At 47.1% G+C, this 3,668-nt stretch overlaps 1 protein-coding gene and 1 pseudogene across 2 annotated transcripts in view; both read right to left on the bottom strand.

Annotated features, from left to right (window-relative positions):
- Nucleotides 1–3,668, bottom strand: part of Mcf2l2 (MCF.2 cell line derived transforming sequence-like 2) — a 246,785-nt gene that overhangs the window by 2,952 nt on the left and 240,165 nt on the right. The window lies entirely within an intron of this gene.
- The window catches only part of LOC117285679, a 4,090-nt pseudogene continuing 594 nt past the window's right edge, over nt 173–3,668 (bottom strand).

Genomic DNA, 3,668 nt, shown 5'->3' with positions numbered 1-3,668 from the left:
AGCCTGCTTTTTTTTTTTTTTTTGGTACCAGGGATTGAACTCAGGTCCCTGTGCTTGTGAAGCAGGCGGTGGAACCTCTGAGCTAAATCCCTGGCCCCAGTAAGTCTTTTTTTTATGCTTCTTGCTGTGTTACCTTTACTATGTTCCTAGTGTCCCTGAGACTAACTTAAAAATAGCCTGGAACGAGAACATTCTAGTCACTAGCCGCCTTTCCCTCCCGTGTGTTTTTCTGTTGCTGGAGGCCCTGCTGGTTTCTGGCCTCTCGTGTGATGTTCCTTGTAGAGGCCGATACAGTTGCGGCTCCACGGGGTCTTGGGAAGGTGGGAGACTGCTCACAGTTTTCTCCTGGCATCCGGGTCCGCTCCTGCAGGTGCTTTCCGAGTCCCCTTTCCGATCGGAGCCTTCTTTTTAACCCTTCTCTTCCTCAGTTCTAGAACATTCTCTCAGTGGCGGCCATCTTCCTGGATCTGGGGTAAGTTTGGGACCATAATTCTTAGGCAGCTTTCCCTTCTTTTTCAAATCTCCCTGACCTTGCTCCTTTGTTCGACTCTGTCTGGTGACTTTTCCACCCTTCTTCCGAATGTACGTAGTGCCAGAATTTTCAAGGGCCTTGACATTTGCTTTTAAAGACATACTATAGGGCCGGGGATTTGGCTCAGTGGTTCTGGCGCCTGCCTCGCAAGCACAAGGACCTGAGTTCGATCCCCGGTACCAGAAAAACAACAACAACCCCTAAAGACATACTATCGGATGAGGGCAAGTGTTTACTCAGAGCTTTTGCTTTCTCTGGATCTACAAGGGAATTAGCAGGAATGAGCTGTGGCCCGGGTGTGGAGAATCTTTTGGATTTTGTTTCCATACCTGTTCTAGGTCACTAATCGCCTCCTCCTTCTGCCCATACTTGAGTTTGAAGTTTGCTGCTTCTCTAATCAAGGACAAATGAGGAGGAGATTTGGGCTGATGGCTTCGGTTCCACTGGACGGCCTGGGTGGAGACCTTGGTGGCACCACCAGTGTCTTCCCCACGGCTGTAGGCGGCCACTCGTGCGGACACCATGCCTGGTTTATGCTTTAGCTCTTCTGTGCTTTTCGGTGTTAGACATGCTTTGGAACTAGCACCTTGAGAAATTTTCAGCTGTGCCACGGTCAGCTTCATGTCAGCTGCATTTTCTGGGGGTCACCTGAACAGTCCCTGAAGCAGCTCTATCGCATTTGTGCTGTTTTTCCCGGCAGAGCCGGGCAGCTTGGATCAACACAGGCGGGAGATGCTCGGGACTCCAGGATTGTACACCGCAGATGTTCTGCGGCGCGGCTCTGCCTGCTTTGTGTACGCAGCAAGTGAAGCTTTGTCAGATCCTACAGCTTGCAGTTGTTCCTCGGAAAGTTTACACTGCACTCCTGTGTGGGTTAATTCACCTTCTTCTGGGAGCGGGACACTTTGGTCCTTAGTGATGGTAACGATGCTATTGGCACTTCCAGCTGCCCCTGACCGACCTGTGCAGAGGCGTCTCTGCAGCCCAGTTCGTGGGTGCCTTCTGGGAGGCCCACTTTCTCTGGGACCCCTTTTTTCCCCATCGCTTTGAGCGGCACCAATGGCTGGAAGGTTTGTTCTGTCCTCGTCCTGGTCACGTCGGCGTCTCGCAGGAGATCTCTGTTTGTCACGTGTCCGCCCAGCTCTCTGGGCTCGGTGCCTGCTGCTTGGCACCGTCTGTGGTCTTCACGGCATTTTCAGTCAGTTGAGCCTGTACTCACTAACCCTCTTCTCAGAGGAGAGTTACTGGCTCCCCCAGGAGGCAAATGCTTTTCTTTGTGGTTTTATATATATTTCCAATGTTGCTTTTATAATAGAAACACAAATGAAGGGATGTTTTACTGTCTCCCTTTCCTTACTACTATACACTACACTTTTTGATTTAACAGTGTATTTTGGATATCTTTCCTTACACACTCACAGAGTGCGGTTTTAAAAATTGTTATTTTTTTTGTTTGTTTCTTTGTAGTATTGGTGATTGAAACTCCACACTGAACTATACCTCCTATTTATTTATTTATTTTTTTGGCTTTTGAGACAGGGTCTCTCTAGGCAGCTCAGGCTGGGTTTGAACTCACCATGTAGCCCAGATTGGCCTTGAACTCTTGGCAATCCTCCTGCCTCAACCTCCTGAGTGCTAGGATTACAGGCGTGTGTACGTCCACATCCAGCCCTCTTAGTCTTTATTATTTAAAAAAAAATTTTTTTTGGTACTGGGGATTGAACTTGGGTCCTTGCGCTTAGCAAGGCAGGCCACCGAACCGCTGAGCTAAATCCCCAGCCTTCTCTTAGTCTTTATTACAGATATATAGTATTTTTTTCTTTTGGTACTGGGATCAAACTCAGGATCTTTCACTTGCCAGGCTGCAGAACCACTAAGCTAAATCCTTGGCCCAACAACTGTATAGAATTCTGATGGAGCCGGGCGTGGCAGTGCACGGCTGTAATCCCAGCACTCGGGATGCTGAGGCAGGAGGATAGCTGTGAGTTTGAGATCAGCCTGGGCTACATAGTGAGTTCCAGGTTAGTCTCAATACACAGTGAGACCCTGCCTCAAAAAAAGAAAAAAAAAGAATTCTGATGGGGCGGGGTGTCAGTGTTTTATTCTCTTCCCAACTGAGAGTCCTTGTATTTTCCTTCAAGGCTTTTACTATCACAAATAATCCCCTAGTGAATAACCCTGTATAAACATAATTTCATATATGACAAGGTGTATTGTATTCGTGGGCCCACAACTGTTTAGAACATTTTACTTTTTATATTTACGTGGATAAACTGGACATGGTGATACACAACCATAATCCCAGCACTGGGGAGGCTGAGGCAGGAGGATCACTGTGAGTTTGCTAGCCTGGGCTATATAGTGAGTCCAAGGCCAGCCTGAACTACACAGTGAGATGCTGTCTGAAAAACAAACAAGCAAACAAACCAAGGAAATAAGCAATATTCACCTTCAGGAATAGAAAGTGATAGTTAAAGAAAATAAACTGATGCTGGCGAATATTTTATTCATATAATGTTTTTGTTTTTTTTGTTTTTTGTTTTAGATAGAGTCTGGATATGTAGTCTAGGCTGGTCTCGAACTCACAGTGATCCTCCTGCCTCAGCCTCCTGAGTGCTGGGATTACAGATGTGTGGCACCACACTGGGCTGTCTATCTCTCTTTTTTTGAGTGTGGGAAGTAGTTGCAGCTTGGAGGTAGCCTTGGGTTTGGGGTGAGTTCCTGGGTTCACGTCCATCAACCCCTTGTTCCTTCTTGCTGGTCTCCCCATGAACTATTTTCACTACCCTAGCTTAGGAAAGGAAGAAAAAGCAACCAGCTCTTGCTTCCTCCAGGGTTAGGTGTGGACGCGAGTACACAGGACTGTCTTCTCACCACAGGCTTCCTGGGGCGGATATGCGTGGTGAGCAGCAGAGCTGTGAGGAAATAACATTTCTGAGCATTTATTTGCTGGTCATGAGAAGGAAGTGTCTGCTTTCTGTGGATCCCACAGCACTAATTCACATTAATGTTAAAGATAATCTGTGTTGGGGTAATAGGAACCTAGCTGTGTCATCACTGAAGATGGTAAAAAGGAAAACTTAGGTGAACTACCTTATCCTTCCTGCCTCAGGGCCCTGCTTATCATATATATATA

The sequence above is a fragment of the Fukomys damarensis genome, unplaced genomic scaffold (assembly GCF_012274545.1).
Source record: "Fukomys damarensis isolate Sample0158 unplaced genomic scaffold, DMR_v1.0_HiC HiC_scaffold_12, whole genome shotgun sequence".
NCBI classification, from domain to species: domain Eukaryota; kingdom Metazoa; phylum Chordata; class Mammalia; order Rodentia; family Bathyergidae; genus Fukomys; species Fukomys damarensis.
This window is presented reverse-complemented; position numbering and strand designations above follow the sequence as displayed.